Here is a 15,436-nt window from a genome sequence, read left to right on the forward strand (position 1 = left end):
AGCAAAAAAGCTGAGTAAGAGAAAGGTTTTTTAAGTGTGCTTCCAAGTTTACGTTCCATACAATTATGATTATATGCAAGACAAGAAAAATGTATGTACAGTATAAATTAATTTCACTTCAATCAGTGAAATATTGTACTCATGCAATCTTAGTATCATAATGAACACCTGGTCTAAAGTTCATGATCCACGTTTATGTAAATGTGTAGTCTGTGGTCCCTGTAGCTCAAATTGATGAACACTGCAACCTTGTGTCACTACATAAATCAAAGCATCTTTCAATAAATGTAAATGCAAGATTGGGAAAATGTAGAAAAAATGAAGCATAAATGTAGGCTATATATTGATAACCACCTGTAAAATGGGTTGCTTGTATACCTAAATAAAAATTAAAACTTAAAATGCATTTTGCATAGCATTCCCAACTGCACTCGAGCCTGTGTCAACAGTATCTTGTTAAATATATTGAATTTTTATGACTGGCAGTATAGTCAGTATGTTATAAATGACTTGGCAACCGGCCATACATGTAGTGCATTGCTAGCAAAATTGTATAGGGTAAAAATATACACAATAATAACTTTGCCACGCCATGGTGACACAAGGTACATTTTGCCTTGAGAAACTATGTGTACTGTATGAATAGTCATTAACAGTACGTGAGGATATGTAGTCACAGCAATTATTAAAGATGAAGAAGCTGTATTGAGTTTCAGTCCACGTGGGATGACCTGCCTGTGTCAATGCTATTAAAGTTCCCTATAAAGCCCCTCAAATGACATCTGCGTTGTCTTTTAAACTGAGCCAAATAATAGTTTGGAAATCATCCATCTATACGCATGAGGTGTGGAAGGATTAGGGACACAATGGTTGAGGAACAAATGGTGCATGCTATAAATATACTCCGCGTATCAAGCGGCCATGGTTTGATTGCAATAGACATTGTTTTGCGGCTCAGCGGCGCTCGTCCGTAAATGATACTTTGAATTAAACAAGGGGTGAAATTTACATTCATTTATATGATTGACTAGAACAGCAAATGTAAAATGCAGCAAATCACATTCACACTGTGTGTGTTATAACAAATAAACCTAGTCACTTTAAATGAGTAAGGCATTGTTGTTAAACCAGACAGTGCAGTGTGTGTGTTTGTGTGTACTGGAAGTTTACATAATCATATTTTGGGGACAGATTTGCACCCAAAAAATGAGCAAAACCTGACAAATCTGAGCAAAACCTCATTTTGTAAAAAGTAAACATAATGGTTAACTTAATAATGTCAACATGTTTGTCTGAGGGTATAAGTTTAGAAAAATAAATGAAGAGCTCAGATGCAAAACCCTCTAAGTGTGTCTGACATGTTGCATATTAACCTGGTATGAAAACAGTGGAAGTCTATGAGATGTCTTTAGTAATATAGTGAAACAACCCATGTCACTGTGTTTGTGCGTGATTTATGTTTGTCTCTCGAATGATGGATGATCAATAAATCTGCATTAATTCCTGCGACTCTTGTGCAGAAATACGCAATAAGCTATAATGTGAGGGTGAAGGACAAGGTGGTAAAGTAAAGATGAAATTGTGACATTGACACATCATAACTCGATATAATCTACTACCACTGCAATTCAATAAAAAATATGCTCATGCCTGGTTATCTGCCTACACCAGTGTACTGTTTTGCTGTGACTTTCCAGTTTGTGAAGCTTAACTACAGAAGAAGGACAAGACAGCCTGATCTCATGGGAAAATGTTCTGATTTCATGTGGTGTTGATTTTGTAAGACAAAAAAACAAAAACAAATTATCATTATTAAACCCACTCCTGACCCAAAATGTCACAGGTGTGAATGCAGATGGTATGAATGCATAAAAATTTGTTAGACACATTGTAAAATAGGTCCCATAAGATTGTGTTGGACTAAAGTAGTTTGCACGTGTCTTCACATGGTTTGGATGTGTAACCTATAAAAATCCTTAGAAATGTTAAGTTGTTTCAACACTTGGTTGGGTTTCGACAAAACCAACCATTGGGCTAAATTATAAAAGGGTACAAAAGCTCTCACTGGGGTGCTACTCTACACATTTGTACCTAAAGTGAGTGTATATCAGTATCTCAATACAGTAGAAGTACCTCACATGTATACATATCTGTACCTTAATGGTACACATTAGGACAGATTTTAAAGGATACCGTCTCAATGACAGCTTTACCCTTTTTCTGAGGTGTAGAAATGGTCCACATTTGACCCAATCACATATTTAAACCAACCACGAACAACTCAGCATTTTTTTAACTAAACATTCCCAGTCTGTCAATGATAAAAAAATCTTTTAAAAATTGATATAATGCATATTTTTGAGTTAGGGACAATGTGTTTATAAAGTTTTGTGTTTATTGAACAACATTTCAGTAAATTGTTGATTTTATATATTTTATATGAAATTTATTTAACTAAGTTTGGCAGGAGCATGGTCATGTGATCCAACCAATCAGCGCAAACATGTGCCTATAAATAGCTGTCCCGTGACAGTTTTTGCAGCATCCCTCCGCCACCCCATCACCTGACTCTCCGCTAGTTTCATCTATCCCAGTTAAGGCGGTGGGGGGAGTGGGGTACTGGGATCGGGCTAAAATTTCGGGCTTGGAGCCCTCCCCCCGGACAGCATGACAAATATGCTTTATCTCATTCCCTATAGATTACACGTTAATGCGAACTCTTGAAGTCTCCATTAAAAAAAATGTCAGGTGGTACAACCGATCATTGTCTATTTCCCAGAAAGTTTTAATGCAGTTCCTGTGTCATAATGATTGTTTGTTTATTTAATAGTGGAATTTACTGTACTGTAAAATAAATTTCCTGAAAATAGTTTGAAAGTGTAAAACAACTTTACCATAAAACTAACATTTGAGAACTATAAATTTAAGAACAATAATTTTAAAAGTAATAATAATAAAAAAAACATCATAACACTTATAGACAGCCTTAGCTTGCATTTATTTAAACTGAAATTATTAGCCAAATTGTTATCTTATTAATAAATTATTTACTTGAATGTTTTGTTTTTATTTCTTTGGGGCATTCATATACAGTTGCACCCTATGGGCCCTATTTTAACGATCTGAAACGCAAGTGCGAAGCGCAACGCGCAAGTGAGTTTGTGGGCGGATCTTGGGCGCTGTTGCTATTTTCCCGGCGTGAGAAATAACTCTTGCGCCGGGCGCAAATCAATAAGGGGTTGGTCTGAAGTAGGTTCATTATTCATAGGTGTGGTTTGGGCGTAACGTCAAATAAACCAATCAGAACGCTAGCCAACATTCCCTTTAAACGCAAGGGCGCAAGTTCCATGGCGGGTTGCTATTATTATGACGGATTTACCAGGCGTACGTCAGGAGCGGTTTATAGCCGAGGAGACCCACGTTCTTGTAAGAGCAGTCGAAGACACAGACGTTGTTTTGTATGGGGATAGGAGAAACCCGCCCAAATCAGCGTAGGTTAAACAGGGGTGAGAGGAAATAGCCACAGTCTCATCAGCTGGCATCCCCATCGTTGCGTCCAAAAAAGCGCTACAATGATGTCAGGAGACGGAGGAATCCCAAGCTTGCCAGCATATACCGGGCACACCGTGTAACGGGAGGTGGATCTGCCTCTACACAGAACCTGACGCCAGCAGAGAACATCGCTGTGTCCACCCTCACCGCTGAAAGGGTTTGGGGGCTTTGAAATCGGACCCAAGAAACGCAAGCAAGGTCCAACCCCAAAGTACTCTTACAAATCAAGTTCATATACATTAAGGTTTCTTATGAAAACATTTTAATTGTTTTTTAATTAAAATAAACGTAATACAGCCACACAACAAACTTATGAAAATATTTTAATCGTTATTTGCATGAGAATTTTTTAACGCAGCCACACAATAAATAAAAACTATCACCACAATGCTCACCACAATGATTTCCCTTATCTCATGTGTTAATATTTTTTATTGTAACAATTTATGATTTGCAAAAATAACTGTTGCATCTGTGTAGATTAGATAAGCAAAGTGTGTGCGCGTTGTGCACGCTATACATTATTGTCAAGCATGCGCCCTTAAAATAGCATAATGAACCACGCGCAACGCGCCACTGACTTTAGACTAGTTTTTTTTGGGTCAGTGGCGCAATTGTTTTTTGAAACTGCAAAATAGCATCAGGGATGGTTTGCGCCGGAACACGCCTCTTTTTTGCGCTGAACCGCCCAGGGAGCGCAATTTCATTCCCTAGTTTGCCGACGTGCGAGGGAAAAACTCGCTGTGCGCCGGTGCAAAATACGAATGATACATGCGTCACTGACAAAGTCAATTGCGCTGGGTGCAAGATAGGGCCCTTAAATATGCATGTCATGTTAGTTACCCATCTGTTTTCTCGATGTGTAAACAAGACATTTTATTGTCAAGCTCCTTACGGGGCCCTTGTGAGCGCTGATTAAAAGATACCGAGCATCTGCATCTTTAATTATAAACTTTATGCCGACATTGTGTCAAACCACTCTGTGTTACCAAGACTACAAAACATTTTGGGAATGTAATGCATGTTTAATACTCAGTATCATGTGGGCATGTGTGTGTAGGCAGTTGCCATAGAAACACCAATCCTAGCATCATGCACAAGTAACATTTTGGCACAGCGAAAGGGTTATGCCTCAGAGCTAGAATTGCATGAGTCTATCAATACATGTGATTGATTTATACACAAAGAAGCAATGAACATTGGGGCCTACGGTATAAATGTAATGCATGTTGCAGTGTATGAACCATATTCAGTGCATGTGTTCACGCATGCCAGTGTTGGTATGTGCATGCTTGCATGTTCGTGGGTGGGATCTACTGTATCAATATGTTCTTGTACAACACTGGATACAGTTTCATTTACTTTGACACATTTAAGTGCATCCAATCTATACATTTTTATCACCATGTGTGTTACCAGGGATCGAACCCATGACTTTTTTGTTGATAACACAATGCTTAACCAGCTGCACCACAGGAACACTGTTAAGGGGCTATAGTGCCTTTCCCATTTGTTGTAAAGCTGTCGCGCTCGGACCTCCTGTTGTCCCTCAAAATATACACAAAGTCCCTCGTTTCTACGAAACCAAAATAAACAGCATAACATATACACATAACTAACAGTTATCCTAACAGTTCCATATGGACACTGTTAAACAGATTCAATAATGTGTTGCTAGCTTGTGAGGTGACATGAAACAATTGATGCTAGTGAGCCGCTCTGTTTATTTACTCTGTGTATGTGTGTGTGTGTGTGTGTGTGTGTGTGTGTGTGTGTGTGTGTGTGTGTTTGCATGGAATTAAGTTATCAGTGAGCTGAGAACGGGAGGGGGGTTGTTAGAGAGGGGAGGTGGACGGCTATAATTTAAGTGAACATGTACAGGAAGGAGAGCAGCGGGAGCCGCTCAGTTAAATTATAATAATAAGCGGCCAATCGATGCAGGACCCCTTGCTAAATATAGAAGCAGCTTTGGATTGGGTTGCTGTCCATGTGTATCCATGCAAGTGGGGTCAAAGCTGTATGTATGATGGAACCTGTCCAGACTAAAGCATAAAAAAACATATATCAGTAATTTACACAGTAAAAATATATTTTTTAAAATGAATGTTTTCCAATATTTAAACGTAAAAATAAATAGACCTTTCCAAAAGTATGGGAGAGCAGGGGCGAAAGTATTTTTCAATAAACTTAATTTTAAAGGACAGGTTCGGTATTTTACACTTAAAGCCCTGTTTTCAGATTGTTTATGATGAAATAGAACGGTTTTGACTGAAATTTGGACATATGATGCTGGATCGAGGAATTTTAAAGTGTTTATTGTATCACCTCCTACCTCTATAATGGGTGTATAGGTGCACAGGAACAATCCTTTCTAAAATGCATTAAACTTTCATTTACAAAGACGTGAAACTCACCGAGTGGTCAGGGGTGTTCACTGATATGCTCACACAAAAATCGCTGCAAAAGATGTTTTTTAACAGGTGTTTTAGCATTCGTTGTAAACTTGTGGATCTATTTTTCCAAACGCCTCACAGCCGTACATTCTTCCGTTGAGAGCTTGAATAATAAACACTCCAGCCCAGGTGGTGGCGATAATCCGCCTTTGCCAATTGCAAGAATAGAAACAAAGTTCCCGGTGCGGAGTAATACCGTACCTCACAGCACATCTAATACAAGTCAATGGAGTTGGAAAACTACAATAAAACCTGTTGGAATGCGTCTTTTGTAGCGATTTTTGTGTGAGCATATCAGTGAACACCCCTGACCACTCGGTGAGTTTTACGTCTTTGTAAATGAAAGTTTAATGCATTTTAGGAAGGATTGTTCCTGTGCACCTAAACCCACTATAGAGGTGGGAGGTGATACAAGAAACACCCGCAAAATTCTCAAGCCAGCATCATATGTCCAAATTTCAGTCAAAACCGTTATAAACAATCTGAAAACAGGGCTTTAATTGTAAAATACCGAACTTGTCCTTTAAATAGTACCACCCCAGTGACAGCTTGGGACGATTTTTTGACAGTGCACTTTATTTGGACACCAAAACTGTTAGTAAAGGGAATAGCTGATTTAACAGGAAGGACTTGCACATGTTTTGGCATTATAAATGATGTGAGATACCTGCTGCACTTCTCAATTCAATGATTTATGGATTTCTGAAGCGCAACTCTATAGAAACACATGAATGAAGCAACCATTGGATGAGCAACCATAGGGGAAAGCCGGGGGGCGTTTGAAGTCAACAGGAAAAAGGCATCCATCTATTTGTTTGCTAGTATAAATTTAGCAGCACTAAAAGACACTGTGGTAAATGATATTATCCTACAGATAAATCCTCCGCTCTGAATAACAGAACTCACCCACCCGTTTGAATTCACACCTGCCCCGTTTCATCAACATACAGAAGCACAGCAGTAATGGATAAAAGTTGACTACAGTTAACTAATAACTCACATTATAATGACCAAAATTTTTACTTTCGTTAAAAAAGGTCCACACAAAACACCATACAGTATTTTCCTGTTGTCAGCCATCTTACATAAACATGCAGCGTGAATCCCACACACAAACAGACTATAAGATCGATACGCTACACAAACTTGGGATGGGTTAATTGCACATGGGTTACCATGCTTAAAGAGAGTATCTCGGCATTATCTAAATAATTTTGCACTCATTTGGATGCCTGATTTAATGCATTATTTATGTATTTTGTATCAGAAAGTTCTCTCTACTTATCAAAGCCTAAAACCGTCAAACTGCCACCTGGCTGTAAACTGAAATCAACAGGTTCTACTTGTGTCTCGCTTTAAACGTCACCTGTCTGCGCAGGGCAAAGATCTAGTTTCTGATGAACAACAGCTTTGTTATTTATGCTTTGCCAGTTTATCTGCATCACATCGCGAGGCCAAACTACTTCTGGAAATTGTGCCATGCATGTGGTGTTTGCTGGCTCTCTTCATTTGTATGGGCAGCCAATTTAGTCTATTATGATCTCCGGTAAAAGGTCAGAGACCGCCAGTATTATTTGTTCCATAATTGGTTGACAAAAGCTTTTTAGGCTCCAAATGGATGAGAGAAAATCATGCCATCTAATTGTCTTATCTAATTTAGCTGAGTGAAGTCCTCAAGTTTGATTTAATTGTTTACTGTCACAGTCATTTTGACTAAATCTAATAGGAAATGAGGGGAGAAATTATAAGGCAGACAGCTAATCCCAGGTGTATAGAGTCAAGAGGTTTCCATTTCTGGCAAATAATTGGTCATTGGTGAACACTTGCAATTGCTGCGAGTAAGCAGATTTTTCAGATTGAAGTATTGTTTAGTTGTGTCTTCAGATTATTGATCATATAAGGTTTTTTCCGGACAGGGTTTAAATGAATCCAGGACTAGGCTTTGGGTATATTAGGATATTTAATAAAATATTTGAATAAAGAGCAAAGATGTCAATTGGACAACGCCTCATACTCATAAAATGCATATCCTGCATATACAAATGCATAAAAGTAAAAAGACGTTATAAAAAATAACATAAAACATTTACAAATTTCCTTTAAAAGTCTAAACTCAGCCCAGCAGAGACTTTTCCACAAACTTGCCACAAGCATCATTCAACTTTGATGAACCCTACAGCCAAGTGTTTGCAAGATTGAGTAAAGCCATTTAAAATCAACCTGCAGAATACTTAACTCATCAATACATTCATGAATGTTTACCTCATTAGCAATGATTACGTGTCTACACGTAAGTAGGTCGCTTATGCTAACAGTCACAGTTTTAATGGCATTTACAACATGTGATGCTACTTGTTTGTGGCCTTTTTTGGAGCTGATCACATTCTTGATCTAATTCTTTATACATTCTTCACTATATGCCAGTGCCCTACAACATCAATCCTATTCATATCTTACCAGATGAGATCAGCCACAAGAGAAAATATATTGAAACCTTGCAAAATGAGAGGTCGTTGTTGAGAAAAGTAACGCGTGTGGAAAAGTTAGTTCGGCGGGCAATGTGAATTAACCTTCGGATCAAGCAATCAGATCACGGCTAACTCTGTTGAAAAGATGGCAGATTTGAAATTGCATGCTGTTATCTTTAAGGACATCGAGGCGGGTAGCGTCTGGAAATGTTGCACCCGAGGTCGGTTTCAGGGTATCATAGACTTTGCAACTCAACTTTCTGCGTACTTGCCGTAATTGTAATAGTACACCTACTGTAATTGTGTAAGCCATACCTGAAGGGATGTCAGGCTCTGTCTATTTAATTAAGCTGTGAAGGGAGAGGTAATTAACCTAATACAGTTTAATTACACAGAGTGTGTGTGCGCCTGAATGTTTCATTTACTGTTTATTTTGGTGCTCAGTCCTGTGTGCAATAGACTGGATGATTAAAGTTTAAAGTCATGGAAACATTTAATATGTGAGGAAGTATTTTTTGCTGGCCAGTGGAAACTTGTGTTGCTCGGATGTTGCTCTTTCAAAGCGCGAGAGATCTCAGTTGGGTTTAATTTAAAGCCCCCATGAAAATAAAATTCAACTTTTTTTCTTTTAGTATAAATGCATTAGGCTTAAGAATAAATATAAACTGGTATGGCAGGAAATACATAAGGGGTGCACGGGGGAAAAACTAACACAGGGTTAGTTGTAATACGGACTGTTTACATTGTTGCACGAGCGTTTTGGTTTTCCGGTATTTTTTTTGTGCTGCCAAAATAGGATCTCCCGCAAATGATTGGAAATGTATAATGTTTTTCCAGAGAGTTATTGATGAACGGTTTTCTAAGTTGGGTGTGTAAGATACCAAATCCAGTGCTATGTCATATAAATCAGTGTCTTGTTGACTAAAACATAGCATCGTTTTGAAATCTATCTGCAGCTCTTAGCAACTTTTTTGGTGGGCTTGAAAATATTTTGACCCTGCGGGGTTAATTGTAACGCTGTGTTACAACTAACCCCTCAGCACTTACGATATCAAAACGCTATTTACGCTAACGTTAGCGCAATTCTTGCCGTTGTTTTAATAGGCTACACATGAATGATTGCTTGCTGCCAACAAAATAAATGTGCCTGTCTTATCAAAAATCATATGTCATATTTATTTTTGTTCATATATTTAATATTGATTGAATAAGGTCACATCAAAGATTGAAATCAAAATGAAATGAATGGCTAAAATCAGACTTTGATGCTCATTATATCAGAATTAGATTTTTGAAACTGTAGTATGGTTATTACAGACAGGGTCACATATAAAAAAAATCTTTTGTCATAATTGTGCTGCTTTCTCTCACATATTTAGACATTTGTATCCATTTATTATTGAACTATTGTTAGAAAAGGGCTGAATGAATGAATACAGTGTGGATACCTGTCTATTATAGACAGATATATAAACAATATCCACTTCAAGTATACGTATAGACAAAATAGTATTGAAATATTTGCCTGCACATTAGCAAGTGTTACAACTAACCCCCTGCCTGTTACAATTAACCCCACCTATGGGGTAAGTTGTAACGTTTGCCCTTCTGTCACGTTTGGTGTAATTGTCCTAGAATGGTAAGTACTAGAAACAAACGTCAAATGTTCATTTATAACAGAGATCTGTGTGTTGCTTGTGTAAAAATAAAATTAATCAAACTCAAATATTTTTTGAGTGATTGAGCCAAAACCAAAAAGCGTTAGGTTGTGCCCAGCTCTCCCCTATAGAAAAAAATGTCTCTTTAAAAGTACCATTTAAAATGTCCTATACCATTATGACACTACCTTTATAGTGCCTTAAACAATTTTCTTTTACTTTATAATTACTATGTAAGATCATTGTTTATTTTGAGTATGGTTATGCAGTTTGTGATATATTCATAATTATGATATATTTTTATTTGAGGGTCTTTATTATGAAGGGCATGCTAAAAGGAAGTGAAAGGGCGGCCATTTTGAGAAAGACAAGATTGTTTGGTGTGGCAGGGAGAGCACACGGTGGATTTAGAGTAGCAAAGCTTTTTCATTTGTTAAGAAAAGATCCCTTGGACGTCATGTAATATGTGCATAGAGTAAAGCCTTTTTACATGCATTTTTCTTTGGACTAAGCACTCTCTAAAGGACTCCCTGCACTTGGATATATATTTTTTCCCCTTGGAGATTTTCAGTCTGTGGATTACACTTCTCTTTTTGGAGATAAGAATCTGAGGACATTTGTTCCTTTTTCTTCAAAGCAGAACAACCCTTGGACTGATGAGTATTATTTTTTTTATTTTTGATATTTAGAGACTTTGGGACTACAACAATGAGATGTGTCTGTGTTTGGTGACTATGGGTTTTTTGGGATACTATGTTACTTTATGTATAGCCGGAACAGATTTGTTCCCTTCGTATATTGTTTAGTTTGAATTGTATGTGTAGTCACATGATTGTTTCTTGGGTTTAGCCCAAGTGAAGTGGGTAAACTTTGTCTCAAAATGTGATGTTCATAAGAATGAGATCAAGAAGTAAAATTACATCTTTGAGTGAAACTTGTGGTAATGAATCAACTATATCGATAAAGAGTTGAATTTGTTACAGATGGTGGCCCGTACGGGGAACGTATTTTTGTAAGAATATTAATGGAAAATTGATTTTGTGTTTTTTTTCTTTCAATTTTTTTTATTATGGATCAAGTATCAGTTAGCACTGGTGAGCAGGATGTAGCAGGCGCTGAGGGTGAGTGTTTAGAGACTGATTCTTATCACCCCCCCCCTGGTGCCACGTATAGAGATACACCGCCTGTAATAGAATTGAGTTCCCTTATGGGCGAGCTTTATATTCACCAATCAAGGGAAGGAAGTGATGAAGATGACACCCTTGCTTCCGTGTTGGAACCGCAAAGGGAAGGAGGGTTTGCAAGGCTTCAAACTGAAATAACCAGACTCTCTGCATCTCTTCAATCTTTACAAATAGAGGTACAAACTCTCAAGCAGGATTACGCTGCCTGTAATGAGAGCGCCATTAACCGAGAAGCTAGTTTTAGGGAGGCTATGGAGCAGCGAGTGGCCGCAACGGAGGATGGAATGTGTAAATCATTGGCACATCTGGAGGCCGAGATGGTGAAATGCCTCAAGCGGCGAGATGAGCAATGGAAGAATGAAATAACACAGGTAAAAGTGGCCAGTACCCCGATATCCCCCGTATCTTTTGGTCATGGCCTCTCAGGTCTAGGCCACATGCCTCCTGCAGTACCTCCTTCATCGCCCCCCAAACCACCAATTAACATAGAGTTTCCCTCTTTTGGTGAACACCGTGAAACCAGCGATGTTTTAGAATTCATTGAAAAGAGTGAAAACTTCCTTTCTGTTAGATCCCTCACAGATGTTGAGCTATTAGCCACAATCAATGCAGTGCTCACTGGACCCGCAAGGAGTTGGTGGACGGCTGAAAAACTGAAGGTACACAATTGGGCTGAGTTCAAACATTCTTTCATGTCTGCATTCCTTTCTACAGATTATCTGACTGAGCTCGAAGATCAGTTAAAGGCTATGATTCAAGGTCCCAACCAGAGTATTCGTGACTTCGCCTATGATTATAGAGCCCTGTGCCTAAAATGGAGGGATGATCTGCCAGAAGAGGATGTGGTAAGGCGAATTCTAAATAGCTGTAACCCTTCATTGGCCGGCTGTCTAAGAGGTGCAGTGCAGACCGTAGAGCAATTAGTCAAAGTGGGGTCTTTGGTAGAGAAGGACTTGAATTCAAAGAGAGACTACTGGGCTAAAGTTAATCAGCTCAAGTCATCAAATGAAGGAAAAAAAGGGGCTTCATCTCGACGTGACCAGGTGCCCAAGCAAACAGGCTCATCAGCTCAACACATTTCATTGATACAATCAAACACTCCTCTACTACTCAAAGTGACAATAGATGTAGGAAATTATCATATTGAAGCAGTCATCGACACTGGTTCCACGTTCACCCTCATGCAAAAGCAATTATGGGAAGCTGTAAAGGAACCAGAAGAGAGGTTGCTGCAGAATTCGAGCAGGACATTCATGGTAGCCGATGGAACGGCTCATGAGTCAGAAGGTAAAGTCCCCATAACATTTGAATGGCATGGAGAGAGGTGGACTATTAACACGTACATAATGGCCAATAAAAGCCTAGCATTCCCTCTTGTCCTTGGACTGGACTTTCTGGGACGAACTGGAGTACAGCTCAATGTTGCTGCAATGAACTATGAGCTAAAGGTAAAAGGTCAAGTTAGAGTTTATCCTTTTCTCCAGCAACCAGAGTGGGAGCAACCGTGTATTCTAAAGGGACAGTCGGTTACCACTTTATTTATGGCTGTACAAAAGAATGAGGCTGAAGAACCTGAGAAATTGGTTTTAGCCACTGACATGAAAGATTTAATAGCAAAACATCCACCAGAAGTACACCAACTCCTGACTACATGGACGACTGTCTGTTCAGAAACTTTAGGGAGAACCAATCAAACCACTCATCGAATTATCACAACAGATGATATCCCTGTTCGCTCAAAAGCCTATCGAGTTTCACCGTTGAAGAGAGAGGTAATGGAGAGAGAGATTCATAAGATGTTACGAGATGGAATCATTGAGCCATCGCAATCTCCCTGGGCCTCACCAGTGGTATTGGTCCCCAAGCCTGATGGCACTCTCAGGTTCTGTGTGGACTATCGTGCCCTAAATTCTAAAACCCCTCAAGATGCCTATCCGATGCCTCTCATTCATGAAATATTGGAGTCTTTAGAAGGTGCCCAATATTTTAGTACCCTTGACTTGAAATCAGGATATTGGCAGGTTGAAATGGAATCAAGCAGCAGGGAGAAAACAGCCTTTATTACTCCTTTTGGATTGTTCCATTTCCTGACCATGCCCTTTGGATTAAAAAACGCTGGTGCCACATTCCAGAGATTGATGGAGAAGGTGTTGGAAAAGCTGAAAGGGAAGCTGTGTTTTGTGTACATAGATGACATAATTGTCTATTCCCCCAGCCAACAACAACATGTAAGAGATCTTGAAACTGTTTTCCAGGAGCTTAAAAAGGCTAACCTTACTCTCAACCTGAAAAAGTGCCACTTCATGAAAACAGAGCTAAAGTTTTTAGGACACATAGTATCCAAGGAGGGAGTAAAAGTCGACTCTGACAAAGTTGCTGCCATCAGTGAATACCCCACACCACAAAACCTGATCGAACTTCAGAGATTTTTGGGAATGGTTGGATGGTACCATAAATTTATCCCTCACTTGGCTGATCTCGCTGCCCCATTGAACCATCTTAAGAGAAAAGGGGTGAAGTGGATATGGACCGGGGATACTCAACTCTGCTTTGAAAATCTCAAACATGCCTTACAACGTGCCCCTGTATTAGCACAACCTGTCCTTACACAACCTTTCCAGGTTTTAACAGATGCTAGTGCTGTTGGCCTGGGAGCGGTTCTCACACAGAACATCAATGGAGAGGAAAAAGTAATTGCATACGCCTCAAGAGCACTGAGGGGAGCGGAGGTTAATTATTCCACCTCAGAGAAGGAGTGCCTTGCAGTGGTATGGGCTGTCGAGAAGTGGCACCACTATCTTGAAGGAGTGCCATTTGTGGTGTATACAGACCATGCTGCTCTAACCTGGGCCTTCAATTCTTCTAAAACAACCTCCCGTTTGACGAGATGGACTTTGAGACTTCAACGTTTTCACTTTCAAGTACAATACCGCAAGGGACAGGTGAATGTAGTTTATGCATTATCAAGAGTTCCATGCCATGGTGTCCCCATAATCATGTATGTTAATGAGAAAACCTCCCAATGGAGTCTTGAATTCTATGCCATCATCTATGGCAGAAATCTTAAAAGCCCAGAATGAGGATGTCGAAGTGAATGAGTTAAAGGGAAAGATTGGAACTACGGATGATGCTAACCGCATTAGATGGGAAGTTCAGCAAGGGGTCTTATACAGATTGACTCCATTTGCTTCGGGCACAAAGTATCAGCTTGTAGTACCTAAGGCTCTCACCACAATCTTTATTGAGTATTTCCATAACAATCCACTGGGGGCACATCTGGGGCAAATGGAGACACTCCTTAAGATCTTAGATGTTGCCTGGTGGCCTGATGTACGCAAAGATGTGTGGAAGCATGTAAGAGAATGCACGGTTTGCCAGAAGTACAAGCCTGCCAATACCAAACCCTCTGGTTACCTTCAATCCACAGAAGTTGAGGAGCCTGGATACATGTTGGGGGTGGACCTTATGGGTCCCCTTCCCAAGAGTAAAAAGGGAAATGTGTATCTTCTGGTGGTTGTGGATTATTTCTCCAAGTGGGTAGAGCTGTTCCCTATCAAAGATAGCAAAACCCACCGCATCTGCCAGATTCTTCAAGAGGAGATATTTACCAGATGGGGAGTTCCAAAGTTCCTTTTATCTGACCGTGGACCCCAATTCCTAAGCCATCTGATGGAGGATCTGTGCAAAAGATGGGGCATTACAAGGAAGCTCACCACCAGTTATCATCCTCAAACTAACCTGTCAGAGCGATTCAACAGAACCATTAAGACCATGATTGCATCCTTTGTAGGTGAAAACCATCGTGAGTGGGACAAGTGGCTAGCAGAATTCCGTTTTGCTATTAACTCTGCTCCCAGTGAGACCACAGGGCACTCACCGGCTGAAATAGCACTGGGCAGGCAATTGAAGGGTCCATTGGAACAATTGATTGCTCCTCCCCCAAATCCAGGACTACCAGGATATTCCCTTCTAGAGCGGCAACAACAATTACAGCAGGATGTTAAAAATGCAATGAGAAAAGCACATGCCAAACAAGCCAAATATTATAACGTCCAACGCAAACTTGTGCACTTCCAAGAGGGTGAGCTGGTATGGGTGCGTACCCATCCAATATCCAAAGC

This window comes from Paramisgurnus dabryanus, chromosome 22 (assembly GCF_030506205.2).
Source record: "Paramisgurnus dabryanus chromosome 22, PD_genome_1.1, whole genome shotgun sequence".
Classification (NCBI taxonomy): Eukaryota; Metazoa; Chordata; class Actinopteri; order Cypriniformes; family Cobitidae; genus Paramisgurnus; species Paramisgurnus dabryanus.